The sequence below is a fragment of the Cimex lectularius genome, unplaced genomic scaffold, assembly GCF_000648675.2.
Source record: "Cimex lectularius strain Harlan isolate CLEC.00 unplaced genomic scaffold, Clec_2.1 scaffold135, whole genome shotgun sequence".
Lineage (NCBI taxonomy): Eukaryota > Metazoa > Arthropoda > Insecta > Hemiptera > Cimicidae > Cimex > Cimex lectularius.
This window is the reverse complement of record NW_019392793.1, coordinates 153,987-169,884: the sequence shown is the minus strand read 5'-3', so window position 1 is coordinate 169,884 and position 15,898 is coordinate 153,987. Positions and strand designations below refer to the sequence as shown.

The window sequence follows — 15,898 nt, the reverse complement described above, 5'->3', positions numbered from 1 at the left end:
AGAGATCCAACAAACAAAGCAGACTTCAGGTCAGGAAACCAGAATGGTATATTAAAATCCTGGCAGGGTAGATCTTTTAACCTAAATAAACGTTACTCTTCTAAGACGGATATTGTTGTTCAATTGAGATTAAACATAACACTTGATCAGTTGATAAATTTCTTTTTATGCCATGTTTCTCCGCTAAATGGAGAAAAATGTTGTTCTATGAAGACGGAGAACTGGAATTACATAATAGGCTGATAGGAGGTTCCCTGAAAACCGAAGAGGGGAGATTGTAAGGATGGATTGGGCTGAACGACCCAATCTACTCGAAAACCAAGGTCTCACGACCATTTTTATCCCACCTCGATCAGTTAGTTTTCGTCATGTCTAGCAAACACATTTCTCTTTCTGTCTTTCTGCCACGCGTTGTGAGATTTCTGGGCTCGTAGAATGGACCGAGTCTCCGCCCTAGCCGAGTGTTCATCCCCGTCCTCCGGATGCTATCAATTAGAATTCATTGTCTAGGCGTTTTAGTTTGGGAGTCGTCGGTTGATAAAGGGGGCACCCCGACCCCTTTCTTCCCCGAAGCGAGAAGCCTTCGAATTCCGCATTTGCGGGGCTTTCGGCGCATACCTGACAACCGGGATTTCAATCCCGCTCGATTGATGAATTTCGGGGAAGGGGCAATAAACTAAATGTAAAGGAAGTCATTTATTAAAGCGTGATAAGCGCGATTTAATTTCAACCGGGTGGGCCATGGGGAGCTGAGCTCGAATTAATTCTCCAACGTACCACACCGGGCTGTATCGTGTAATTAAGAAGGTGCCGGGGTTGACATAATTGTCTACAACGGCCTTTATTTTTATTTGAAATATGTCGTACGTTAATTTGTGAACTTTTGTGTCCATTTACAACCAAGAATAATTTCACGCGAGTACGTATTTAAAAGAAGGCAATTCTTTTTTATAATTATTAACATGTGATAAATTAATCCATATTTATTTAGTGTCCAAAATTACCGTATTAATTATTCTTTTCATCTAAGGTTTTAGGTTGAGATGAAAAAGCTAGTGTCACGAGCGGGATTCGAACCCAGACCTTCGGCTCAATACGCCGCTTCTCCAACCACTTGACCTATCGTGGCTTCGATCCCTTCGGACACCAACTTCCCGTCTCAACCAACAACCATTCCAATTTTCCCTCTTTTGCCATTTTTCAATTGGAACAGTTGTAGGTTGAGATGGGAAGTGGTGTGCGCGGGAATCCAAGTCACGATAGCTCAAATGGATGTAGCAGCGGCGTATTGAGCCGAAGGTCGTGGGTTCGAATCCCGCTCGTGAAACTAACTTATTCATTTCAACCAATATCTTACATAAAGATTAACTTATTGAAATTAGCTTTTTCATTTTAACCAAGACCTTACATAAAAAGAATAATACTAATAATTAATATGGTGAATTAGACTACTAAAGTTAATGGCTTAAAAGGCGCAAAGAAAATAACCTCAGGGCCCGGCACCCGTGGACCTCTTCTTACCACAGCTCCGAAAATGGCTACGGTGGATGATGATCTGGGATGGTATCTCCTTGGAAGCACACCGAATCGGTTCTTGTGCGAGGAAGATCTCTAACTTCAAAGAGGTACTTACAAGTCATAAATTAGAACAGTAGTGCCATTTGCCCCCGCATCGTTGAGAGATTTTTGTAATGCAGGGGTAATTTCAGGCCCCATAGAGCGCTTATAGTGGATGAAGTTGGAATTGAATGTTTGTGTGCAAGCTAGAATAGATTTGAACCCAATCGAACAAATTTGGGATGAACATAAGCGACGAGTACGACGGCGATACCCAGTTCCCAACCCCCTAGAAGAGTTGAAAACCGTTCTTGAATAATGTGAAATAATTCCTCAGGATTCTACCAGAAATCTTTTCCAGGGAATGCAAAGACGTTTAACATACGTGATTCATGCCAGGGATGGTAATTCTAGCTGTTTTAATGGGGACAAAAAAAATTTTTTTTTACTTTTTTTCCTTTACTCAATAATTGTTTTTTTTAACAATTAGGTAATAAACTTTTTCTACTTTTTAAATGTCTTATTTATTTTAACCAAACCTATTTTTGGTACGCAAAATAAGAATAAACCTAAACACGTTAAAATTATCTATCAGTGACCTCTTCTAGAAAACCTCCCCGCTTTCGAAGCTTGTTGTTGGGTGTTGGGCGTATTTTTGGAATCGAATCAGTTTCTCAATGATAATGCGATGATCGTTTTTCGATTCGACCTTAATTAACGCATCAACAAAATAAATTCCATTATCCAGGGTATTCGATTTTCCGAGGACCCCCCTTCCCCGTCATTACCCCGTATAACGAAGGTTTTACTTTATTAATTATTATTTTCAAAATGGCGTGACCTCTATTCGGCTTTAAGCGATAATCGAGTTTTCGTAACGTTAGTACGGGCTCTAAAACGCAATAAGGTAATATTTATAATGGCCTATTTAACGTAATAGTAAGATAACCTGTTATTATATTTTAGACTTAACTATGATTTGCAGTGTGTACTAAGCCGAGTTATCGAAAATCGAGAGAAAAACGACTGTTTATATTACACGGAAAAAAAAATTATCTTATCTCTGCGCAAATGCGTTAATGCAAGTCGTCTAAAATATAATGCGAGAATATAATATTTAAAGGAGGTAAATTTTCCACTACTTACAACACACGCACCGATCTGGCCACGAGCTGTCCGACGACTAATGTAAAATGTTGCAAAACAGTTCCCTCCGCGATTTTCTCAAGGCCGTCAGAGAATAATCGATTTAGCACTTGTAAAAATCATCTCTCAGCACAATCAGTTGATAACAATAATTCTTTACTCAGTTTAAACCCTGTCCGGAAATCGTACGAGCAAAGAGCACACGACAAGCGGACTATCTATATAATAAAAAGATCTATCCAAAATGATCATTTTTAATGGATTAATGGTTGATGAACCCTCAGGTAGATAGCTGTTTCCACAAAAGCACACCTGATGAATTCAAGGTAATTGAAGGTAAAATTTACGACAATCAGTAATATAACTGATTTAAAGCTATTGGTTTCAAATGTTGTAAAATAACTGCGCGGAAAAATAGAAATAAACGTGCCACACTGTGGCAGGTTAAGAAAGACGTCGGAGAACGGTCGAAAAGGGAAAAGGCCATACTGGCAATACTACGTATAGGTTAGACAAGAATAACGCATGTGCACCTTCTGGCATGAAAGCTAACGCGTAGGTGGCCCGTTATGCAAGGATAATATAACGGTCGAGGACTTTTTAATTGTAGAAGGCATGACATATTATGTAGGCAATATTTTTCCATACCCTCAGACCTGTGCGTAGTCTCTTAGGGGACGGCAAAGGGCACAGTCGCTGTTCCGGTACCTCACAGAGCATCAGACTTTTTTAAACGTACATAGTGTTTACATCATATTTGTACGCGTTTCTGTTATGCTTGTGTTGTATTTATGTTAATGATTAATTGGAGATCGTGAGATGCGGTCTGGTGTGTCTTAGGTTTTAGAAAAACATCTTTATCGTGCCAAATGTCGATCTTTGAGATCTTTAGGGCTCAAAGTGTTTGTTTTCCGTGTAGATGTGTCATTCTTGTGATTTGTGTTGAGAGTGCCCTGGCAATGATCTCAATAAAGATCGAAACGTTGGCAGGATAAAGATGTTTTTCTAAAACCTAAGACACACCAGACCGCATCTCACGATCTCCGAATAATCATTGACTAACTGTCACTAAACACCACGCATTTATGTTAATGTTAGTTTTGTTGGAACGATTGCAAGTAATTAGCAAAAATGGAGTGGAAACCAAATTCAACACCGCCCGAGCAATATCGAGTACTCCGAGGGAGTGAATGTGCGCAGACTTTTCTATTTTTTGTGTCGGGTGTATTTATTTTTATGTATACAATTTATGTAATTTTTTAGCGTGAAAGGAAGGGGTTGTTTCATGGGGCCCGAGGAATAGAGTACTGTTGGGTGAGTGTGGGACGTCTGGAGAGTAAAAGAAGTTATTAGCGAGAATCGTACCCCGGTTCGACCCCGCAACGGGGAATATCGAGTGGGGGAGTGAATGTGACAAAACTTCTATGTTTATGCGGATATATGTATACGTATATAAAGGCTGCAGCTTAAACAATACACGCGTTAAAAAACAGAAAAAATTCTTTGTTTTACTTAAACAAATAAAATTTTAGATAATATATTGGGATATAATGGATATCGCAATTTCGACTAAAGGTAAATTACAGAAGGACAATACTCTCTTTATCAATTAATCTTTATGTAGGGTATTGGTTGAAATAAAAAGCCAGTGTCATGAGCGGGATTCGAACCACGACTTCGATCCACTCGGACACCAACTTCCATCTTAACCCACCTTTCGAATTTTCCCTCCTTTTAGCCATTTTTCAAATGTCATGTAATCAGGATTCGAATCTCGGCGATAAATGAAATGGCCACAGAGAGCTTTTGTGAAGATATACTTTATTTTATTTATTAAATCCATTAGATTTCGAGGTCGGATTGACCAAATAACTTATTTCAATTAATTAATCTTTATGTAAGGTATTGGTTGAAATGAAAAAGTTAGTGTCACGAGCGAGATTCGAACCCACGATCTTCTGCAAAGTACGCCTCTGCTCTACCACTTGAGCTATCGCGACTTCGATCCACTCGGACACCAACTTCCCATCTCAACCCATTCTCTTTTATTTTAAATAACTAATATTTGACAGAAAGATTAGTTAATAAAAAAAGTATTGTCCTTCCATTATTTTCCTATAGTCGAAATTGCGATATCCATTATATCCCAATATATTCCTTAACTACGGCTGTTTAATTAAAGTCAAATTAATAGGAATGGAACTAATATCAATCACGATTAACAAGTCAAAACATTGATCTGAAAGAAGGACGCGGATCTCGTTACAAATGAAAATTCCAAGAATTAAAAACGTGTAAATGAATATTCGCCCTAAGGCAGGCGTAATTGAATAATCTGCAGAATTATTTAAAGGGGATTGAAAGATTCTGAGAAGGAGACAATAAGATTCCCGAAGTAGAAAAGGGGTTTCAAACTCTCTCAGTCTTCTGTTCATAACCCCCCTCTTCTTCTCGTGCAATTTAAAGCGAGCGTAAGTAAAACAATAAGTTGAAATTAGTTTCGGATAATAAAGGTGGTATTATACTGCACGAGAAGTATTAACTAGGAAAGTGATACCATTTAATCGTCGTATTTTACCTTAAAATTAAAACAGTAGAAATGCAAATGAAACAATTCGTAACTGTTGAAATCTGTTTGGCCGAAATAAATTGTATTCGCATCCACTTGATAAAGAGCACGGCTATATATATAGACGAACCCGAATACTCACTCCAAATAACTGCTTTTAATTTTTAGCGGGTGGCTAAAAATAGCGGGATCCAGTCTACACTAATTTCCCTCGGCCGTCGTAATTTCAAAAGTTGGTTTTTAAAAATCACCAGCAAGCTGTACAAGCTGATTAAGGGCGTTTAAAACGTTGGCACGATAAAGAAAATGTTTTTATAAAAACCTACTTCACACCAGACCGCATCTCCCGATCTCCAAATAATCATTAATTAATGGTCACTAAACACCCCACACTTATTTATATACTAACACAATAGGTAAAAACGTAGGTATTTACAACAGCGGAATATTTATATCCATCGTAAACATGGAAATATTCTTGATGATTATTTCTGCCAATGTGCCTAAAAAGCCGGAACTTCCAAAGTGAATCACCTTATAATTTTAAGTATTTCAAATATCCAATCGGATGAAGTATGAAAGGCGTAAGTTATAAGAGAAAATGGGAATAGAGATATGCACTTAAAGAGGACCAATCGTTGGGACTGGAATGTTATTTACAGAAAATAAAAGCAACAACCAGAGGAATTATAAAACATTTGTAAACGCCGTTATTTGTACTTCCATATCTCACAAACTTGTTCCCTTTCATTCGAACCCAAACATTTATATGGTGTTATTAAGGAAAAAATAAAATTATACAATTTAACTAACTTTGATAGCAGTATTAAACTATTCAAATAACAAATTCCTGTCATGCAGTACGGTTCAACGTTACCTACAAAATATTATGTAAATGTATGTATATCATAACAGCATTTACACTTAATTTGTTGCCTGAATTAAATTTCATGAACTATTTATAAACGATCATGTTTTGTCGGGAGGACCCGAACTCCGGACTTACCACCGCGATCTGACGCACGTAATACAAACATGATTAAAAGTGGCAGCGAAGGTATCACGTATCAAGAGTAATGCCGATGGGTGACCCTCGGAGGATCTCACTCGTAGAAGGGTCACGCTCACCCGATTAAGAATAGGCCATGCGAGGTTGATACGCTGACACTTTTGGACCGAATCCCGCGTATGTGTCCGGCATGTAGAGACAAGTTCTCGATGTGCCCCACTTGATTGAGAGTTGGTAGGAAACCACTCGATATGAGAATTGTGCTTGAGCTCCGATGAGATTTTTTGTAAAAACGGGGTTGTTTATGTATCTATTAGCGGGAATGTGATTGTGAGAGGGCTGACTGCAGAATGTTGAGTAACCCCATCGACCCTCAATTAGGTTAGCTAAGTAGTAGCTATAAGTGGAAAAGGTAATAAAGAAGAATATTGAATACACCGCCACCGTACTGAATGCATAATATGTAAATGAAATAGAATCATATGAAATAAAAAATAATGTATTCAAAAATGATTGAGAGTGGAATGGGTTAGGATTTAGGAATTGCAAGCCTCGGCTACACCTAGCTGTTGATAGCACCAGGAGCCCAACCTCGGTGGCTGGACGGCAAAACCCTAGGTCTGACCTGAAGTGGGTGATTTTCGTGGTCTGCCGGTAATTTATTGTTAATTACAAAAGCTGGAATGCCGGTGGAGTGCGAGACGTATTACGCTCAAATCTGCAAACGTGTATTTATATACATGGACGGACAAAATTATGTTTTGGAATTTATCGAGCTTTTGAAATCTACGATGCTTTCGCGCACATAAGCCTACTGTAGCTGTTGAACATAAAAACAAAATGAACTACTACGACCATTGCCCACTAGAAGTGGGTGCTAGTCTCCTACCCTCTACCCGAAACAATATAATTATGAAAAATACACCTTTGCTGTAAGTATTATAAAGTGATCTATAAAAATGATATTGTATTCAATATCATTTTCCTATGATATTGGGTTGTCCGGAAAATAATGCAGGATTTTGGTATTAAACAAAAAAAAAGAAACTAGTTACTTTAAAGCAATGTTCTTTAATCAAANATGAGTAATCCTGTAAACGTAAACAGAATATTTTATATAGATTTTTTTTAATGAAAACTTAAAATCCTGCATTATTTTCCGGACAACCCAATAAAAACTATTCCTTACTTCTTCCATTTCCCAATGGGTTGATAAGTCAATTTAGCAGGTAAAAATATTTTTCTTCAAAATAATAAATTTCACGAAAGAAATCCAAACGTCAGAATGAAAGTGCTTGTTGTTCTTAATTGCAAGTTTGCAAACTAAGATCGGAAGGGCACACAAAAATAACGCTTTGTTGTGATAATACAAATGTGAATGAATCAACCCCCCCCGTTCAGGTTTTTTTTTTTTCTTGTAGCCACCCCAAAGAATCTTTCACAGAAGAAAACACAAAACGCGTTGATTCGTTTGTGGGCGCTATTGAATAAAGAGGGCTACAGAGCATAAAAGCTTGTCTGTCTTTTTCTGATGAAGAGGAGGGGCCAGGATGAGGAAATGCAGAGGGGCAGGAGCCGAGAGGGAGAAATGGATGAACGGCCCCGTCCACAGCTCTTGAAGTCAAAACACTAAATCAAAGCAACCCCTAGAAGTGAAAGAGCCCCCTAAAACTTATCCACAGTACATCCGATCAAAATGCGTAAAGTCCGTATTCACTTTTTCTCAATCCTCGAGGAAACTCTGAAAACACGAAAATCCCATTTCAATATTCTCCACCGTGATTGTGTTTATTCCCCAATTACTTCTCACGATGCAAGGCACGCTCAACTTTATTAGCTCCTATATTTTTTATTGCAGTCTTACTCATTTGTAAAACAATCTAGATGTAATATACACTTTTGAAAAGTAACTTTTATTATTTGGAGATCGTGAGATGCGGTCTGGTGTGACGTAAGTTTTAGGAAAACATTTTCTTTATCGTGCCAACGTTTCGATCTTTATTGAGACCATCTTCAGAGCCTGGGATTTACAATGTTTAAATTGTACAAATACATGTAGGATGTGAATTTTTTTTTTCACACAAAAAAAAAAGAAGAAAATACTGTATATGCAGTAAAATTGAATGGGTGAGTAAATTTTAAAAATTGGCCTGCTGTTATTGGAGGCATCACTAAACACCACACATTAACTTTTATTTTACATTAATAAGAGAACCGTTGTCATTAATAATTATTAAAAAGTTGATTTCATTAACAACATACGGTTGACAATAATCGAAACGGATCGCCTCTGATCCACCGATTCACTCGATTGTTTATCGTAGGTACTTTGATCGAGCCATCCTATGGAATTAAGACCTAACATGTAGAAAATGATGTTTCAGTTCAAATCTATTGCTTATCGGTATTTACTGTGAGAATGACAGGTGATAAATTTAATCACAATCAAATATACGATCGATTGATATAATTGTTTATCAAAAACGGGCGAAGGGTGAGAAAGAAAATAAACGAAGGATAAAATAGACGGACGAAAACCGAACACTCGAGAGACTAAAGACAGACGGGGCATATGCGATCGAACGATTGATGGACGAGCTAGGTCAGGTCGCCCACAGGGCCACCAAAGTTTTTGCATTAGAAAACTTGGAACATTGAAGGCAAGAGTCAAGATGGCTTTGATAAGACCGACACAATTGAAGATAACCATGGGTTACTTAGATTTTGTTCAAATAAATTATTTTTCCCACTTATATTACAAAAAAACCGACAAAAATATACACGCCAATTTATAGTCCATTTTTAATAAGACGAAACAACCTCGTTGTTTATGTTTTTTAAGGTGGGAGAACGTAATTAATATTAATTATGATTTATTCTCTTTTTTTCTGGCGATGATTAAAATAAACTGCTAAGAAAGACTCCCGCGGTCGAGTAAACACCTTTTCTGTGCGAAAATTAAAAATTCTGGAAATTACCAGTGCTAAAAATTCGAAGGTTTAGATCGCCCTGGTTGATTCGAACATGAGATTGATTTTAAAAAAATTACATATAAATCCTCATGGTAGCAATACAATCTACCTCGAAATAGAAGGTGCTACAGTATTACCATCGATTTCTCCAAGCGTAGGGCTAACCACCCTGACGGACGGCACCGACAGATGCGTCATTTTAGTTGTTTTGTTAACTTAATATACGCTGTATTTTCCCTAAAATTTAATACGCGTTAATACCAACCGCTTCTTGCTATGATTTTTGTGAATTTTTCATAAACGCATGTCATTTTAATCGCTTAATATTAAAATCATTTGGTGTGATACGAACGATGTTTATCTCTATGGAAAGAACTGTAATGACCCAATGCGTCAGTCGGCTCGCTCGTTGGTTTCTAATTGAGATTCACCTTGAGATGCGCGGCCGATCGTCCTTGGTGGGGTCAGCGATACCAGCGAGACTCCCACTCAGTCTCATCACATCATAGCTACAACCCTCGAAAATCCTTTTCTTAGTCCGTTCTCTCATTTTCCGGCGGTACAGATTTAGATGGTTCTCCAAGGTTACAGACCAGGGTTCCAGGGAATAAACGGTTTGAAAAAACAAAAATTCTACAGCAATGGACTGTATCGATACTGCGCAGTTCATTGATCTAGAGTTAAGTGCTCGGTATACGAAATCTCTTGGGGTCAAACAGGTCGTTAGGTATAAGTTGAATGATTAATTTAAAAAACTTAATTACACGAATACGAATCTAGGTAGAACATATGTACAAAGAGGTGTTTATCAAAAATACACGTAGTTGTATTAGCATTCGAAAATAAATAAAATTAAAAACGACGTGGTACAATATTTCACTCAGAAGGGTGGGGGGGCGAGAGATTTTCGTCAAACATTTAGGTCTATCGGAATACAGAATATAATTAATTACTGGTCGATCGAGTCTGCTATTCAACAAGTATAAAAAATGGAATATAGCTCTGTTTAAACCTTAGGATGTAACAACCTCGAAAATAATGCTACTCGACCAGAAATATATAAGATATAATCACATACATTAGAAAATAGTGTTATATAAAACTATCCAGAATCCTGTATGTAGTTAATCGTTATGCAAATTGTTCCCACACAAAGTTTTTCGACTTGTTTATGTCCAAATTTCAAGAATCACCAGATTTACCTCCATAAGGAAAATAACAAAAGCATAATAAATATAAACTTGTAACACTGTCTGAAGGAGCAATAAAGTGTAAACTGTTACCAACGAACTGTACGTCAGTATAGATTAAATAAATTAAATTATAAACATTAATCCATTTGTTTTAATGGCCAATTGACCAAGTTACGTCTTTCAATTAATTATGCTTTGTAGGTAAGGTCTTGGTTGAGAAAAAAGTCAGTGTCACGAGCGAGATTTGAACCCACGACGTTCAGCTAGTTTTTAGCCGAAGGTCGTGAGTTCGAATCCCGCTCGCGACCTGACTTTTTTTTATCTCAACCAAGATCCTTATATAAAAAGAATAATTAAATTATAAAGTTAAATATATTATTCCGTTAGCCTATGACAGTTAATCAAATATATATTATATTGTACATTCATGCTATAAACACGTTAATTGTATACATTTCTTATACTATAGTACAAATAAAATTCAATTATTAGTACTTATTGATTTTAGTTTTGCTTACTGATTTTTTTAGTAAATTTGTTCATGCAAAAAGAAAGTTTAATCGCCGGCATCAAAATAGCAAAGAAATGTTAACTTGGACACAACCGTAAATGAAGAGATTACGTGGTTCAAAGCTGTTCGGTTCTGTTATTACCGAGAAGATGAGTAAGTTATAGAGAAAAAAACGACAGCCGAGAAGCAATTATATTTGTTAAAAGGGCTTAATCGCATAATTTATTTTTAGTTTTTAACAATTAATCTTGTCATAAGATTTCTTCTGATGACGCCGAATTTCATCCAACCTACATTAAGAATAAACGGGCAGATCAATTTAAAACTAGTGCCAAAATCAATATCACTTTAACCTTTACATTAAACTCAAGAGCAGTTGGACCCCTAATAGAAAAAAACAAATCCAAATTTGAATATTTATTTAAAGACCAAAGTGTAATTCGACCAGCCAATTTATTTTACGCGTAGAGGTGAACCGTTTTACCTACAGCTAACTAAATTTAAAATCTCTCTCGCAATACTATTTATTTTTGTCAAGATGGTAATCGATCACATGTTTCAGTTAGCCCTTTCTTCAAGAAACAAGGTAGCACTCATTGACTTTTACGAAATACGGTTAACTTTGATTCCGTTAATACAACCGACTACGCAGCAGGGACAGCCTTTGCAATGTCTTCTAAATTTTGAAATTTTACCCAGTAGCCCATTTCTTCCTTCTGTTTTAACAAAGTTTAATTAATTATGATTTTTTATTTGCGAATTGAACAACTTGACGTGCCTGTAGAATCAGAATCACATAATATAATTGAGTGTGCTTACATTGGCCCACGGTTTTCTCTTTAACTTAAAACATGCCTTTGTTAAAATTTTGGTCACATTTTTTATTTGCAAAAAATCATATTAAAGAGTAAACTTTAGAGAATGCGTAATTGTTAAAATAACTGTTTCTTTAAATAATATAGGTTTTTTGTTGATCAATATAAAAACATATTGTAAATTTATAATCTTAAGAACTGGGTATATTATAAGAGCATGAATTTTATTCACCACTCACTTCGTATAGCATAAACATAATTGTTGATTGAAAAGGATAACGCTTAAAAAAAAAAACCTCGTAGGTAAACGGGGTAGTAAAATAGGGTTTTTGTACTGCCAAAAAATGATCGTAACTAAAAATTATTAAAGAAGAATTTAAACAGAGTTAACACCACATCCTTGTCGACTGTTATGCCTGCAATTGTTAAGACGATACTGGATATCGCCAGGGGGTGTTATTTGTTTTGTAAATACACATTTTTAATTTTTTCGATCATGGATTTGTAAAATCCGATGGAAATCCCCGAATTAATGTTTGCAAAAAAGAAACGTTCAAAAGGGAACATTTGATATCGGCCGGAGTTCAAACACAGGTGTGGTCAGGTTAAATGAGCTTACATTACACATCCGTTTTATCTGGAATTCAGAGTTCAAAATGTGATACGGTTACATAGTTAAAAACATTCTTGATACACGTTTTGAAGATCTTTAATTTTGAATTGATCATTAAATTGGCTAAAAATAAAAATAAAAAGCAACATCTTTAGACATATTTTTGTTGCAATGTTAGAATAAATTAAATTGCTTATATGTTCGTTTCAAACGTTCTGATATAGGATGGAACTGCTTACAATAATGACCGCCTCGTCCAAACTAATTGACAATTAATAAAGGCAACGTACGACGGACTCGTAGCCACAGGGGCACACAAGGAAAGCATACCCTTCAATACAAAAGCAGTCTAGGATTACAGGGGCAAATAATATATCTCTAGCCAAAGAGAAAATGTGAGCTGACTTACAGTTCATTTACGTTGATAGCTACGGGGACGGAAAAATACGTATTAAACCCCCGAGGGGGTTTATCATTGGAAGAAAGTAGATTTTTCATTTTGAAGGATGCGGTTATGAGAAAACAGAAGGGGGAGCTGGTGTTCCAGTATCCAGCCACAAGGGGCGCAACAGTTTATATCCATGGTATTAAGTTTGTTCCCATCAAAGCAAAGTCCAATGGGTAATTCCACTATATAACAATTCCAGTAAGACGAACTTGTGTTTACGTCATAACTAATAATTAGTACAACTTAATTATTCTGTACTACAACTTATATTATGTATAACAGAACAATCTTTTGGTATGACTTTGACATTCCGAGAACTCCATGATGAATTTTTGGATTTTATCAGGAAGTTGGTCGGAAAGTCGTCATACCAAAAAATTGTTGTTTCTGTTATGTACGATGGATGACGAGAATATAAGTTTTGTACAGAACAATTAAGTTGCCCTGATTTAATATTTAAAATCCCAGAATATCTGTATCTTTGAAACTGAAAAGGTTAACCCTTGCAAATAGAAAGCAAATCAAATATTGTTCATTCATTCTATGCAACAAGTTTTGGTTTGTTGTTATTAGGAGACAAGAATATGAGTTGAATGCATAAACCTTAGATACACAAGAAGAGCAAACATTGTACAAACCAAATTTCTGTTGCTGTACATCGTGTTGCAGAGAAATAACCAAGTAAAAACTATTTTTTACACATATACACACTCTCATACGCGTTATGTTTCAACTTTTTAAACAATATGTACATAGATATGTACAGAAGAACGGTTACTGCCGTTAACACATGGCTCGTTAGAACCTTGAAAGGGAACTAACCGAACGCTCACTTACACCCCTATTTAGAGTTAGGGAGGGAGTAGTTAGGGTGGAGGGCCCCACTCCAACATAAACCCTATATTTTAAGTCTGTTTAATACACGCAAATTGGGTACACAAAATCGAACTTGTTTTAATTAACAAATTGTTTGATACGCGATGGATTCAAGACACTCCAAGATGTGTGTATCCATGCTAAAGGAGGGGTCGCAATAACGGTTAAAGGTGTTTTGAGAATGGCAGCCGGCTGAAGTAAAAATTTCAGAAATTACCCACTTTCTCAACCGTGACTACATCGGCCACAGTTTCCACCAGAACACTTTTCGACCTTATTAAATTAACACAAACTGGAAGAGTACGCGGCAAATAGCAACGCTCAGCTACAATAGGTCGCTGTCTGTAAGTTATCGTTTGTCACCTGGAGAACAACCTGGAGTTCGGAGAAAAACGTCCAATCATATTTAACCGCAACAAGATTCAAAATTAGACGAACCACATAATCTACTGAAACGTATAGGATTGCTTTTTTAAGACAGTGTTTCAACGATTAATTGTATATACAAAACATACAATTTACATATATGTTCTAAACTCCTTAGAGGTTCTTCTGTCGATTGTACGTGTTTACATGAATAACAAAATCAGCTAATTCGGTTCTCCGGAAAAAAGAGAGGATATATAAAAAAGAGTAATAAATTTTTCTTCATCGAGGTTGTATTTTCAAATCCTTCGGATTCCATTTCGCCCAAGCGTTTCCTTGGCGAGGCTCAAGTGAAACGAGAAAAGCAGGTTGTCCGGATTATAAGGACTTCTTGACATTTTTATCAAAGCCGATGTTCGTCTATTTATTAAGATATTCTTCCGAAAATTTCCTCTTTTCTTATTGGGCCGGATCTATTAAATAAACGACGAATAAACGAAATTTGACATTTTAGAAACGAAGAATTCACAAAAACCAAGACCACTGCCTGTTAAATTAAGCGTTTGAAAGAGTAGAACGGACTTTTAGTTATTTTACGGACGGCAGACGCGTAATGAAAGTTGAAAGAAATTAAACCTAACAATAAGAGAAGGAAAAAGTCTAAATTATTCCCTTAGCTCAAATCTAAATTAGCCTTCTAATTTGTAGTATCCTATGATTGCCTCAATAAAAAATTACTAACAGTTGTAATTTAATAACAGAAAAAAACTTTAGTGAAGTTGTGAGAGGCGGTCAAAAATGAAGTAGTTTAGAAAACAACTTTTTTTATTTTTTTGCCGACGTATTGACCTTTATTCCGGTCATCTTCAGAGCATAAAGTGTGGTGCTGTTCGTGTGGTGTCATATAGGTTTTGTGTGAAAGTGTTGTTACAAAACCAATATGACACCACAAGAACAGCACCACACTTTATAACCTGAAGATAACCGGAATAAAGGTCGAAATATCGGCAAAAAATAAATAAAAAGGTGTTTTTCTAAACCACCTCATTCTTAACCGCTCACGACTTCAACAAATTATGGAACAACGGAGGTCACTAAGAAACACAGCAGAAAAAAAAACATTTAAAAGAAAAAAACAGGAAGCATTTAAAACCGAATCAATAAATTCGTCCCGATGGCAAATATTTTTAAATAAACGTTATTGATAGGATAAAATGCACCCATCACCATCAACGTTTTATTTTTTCCAAGGCGGGATAAGACAAGAACGTACGCGAATTAATATCATGCTCATTCATCGAAGGTCTTGTTTATCAATGGTGGTCTAAGCGTAATGTGGAACAGCACAATATATGTGTTCTTTTTGTCGAACGAAACATGCTGAACGTTACCCCTATAATATGCCTGAAGTTGCTGCGCCATTTCCGGTCGGATTTGCATAACTAGTCATCCGCCATGTGGAGGGAGGTAAATGTAAAGAAAATTAGCAAATTTTATGACATGTGGGGAAAGAATTGGCAACTTGTACGACGAAAAAGGCCCTCGGGATGCCAACTAAACGGCATTTTTTATTCATCTATTATTTTAACCATTTAAAAATGTAACACTGAAGAAAACGAAAATTAAGTTTTAATTATAAATAGGCCCGTTCATCGCGTTTACTATGTTGTTCACGGAAGAGACAGTTTCTATGGCAAAACAGCAGTAAATTAAAAACAAAAGTAACTTAGTAATCTATCAAATTATGATATAGAATTAATTAAGGTTTTAAGTTGAGATAAAAAAGTCAGTGTCACGAGCGGGATTCGAACCCACGACCTTCG

General features: G+C 36.3%; 1 protein-coding gene across 15 annotated transcripts in view; it reads right to left on the bottom strand.

The window, feature by feature from the left end:
• The window catches only part of LOC106663606 (pumilio homolog 2), a 342,434-nt gene that overhangs the window by 270,343 nt on the left and 56,193 nt on the right, over positions 1-15,898 (bottom strand). Inside the window, exon 1 of one of the 15 annotated variants that reach the window (XM_024227915.1) lies at positions 2,704-2,774. The exons of the other annotated variants lie outside the window; for them this stretch is intronic. The gene's annotated coding sequence lies outside the window, so the exon portion shown is untranslated. Of the gene's footprint in view, positions 1-2,703; positions 2,775-15,898 lie in introns of those variants that run through there. 15 annotated transcript variants of the gene reach the window in all.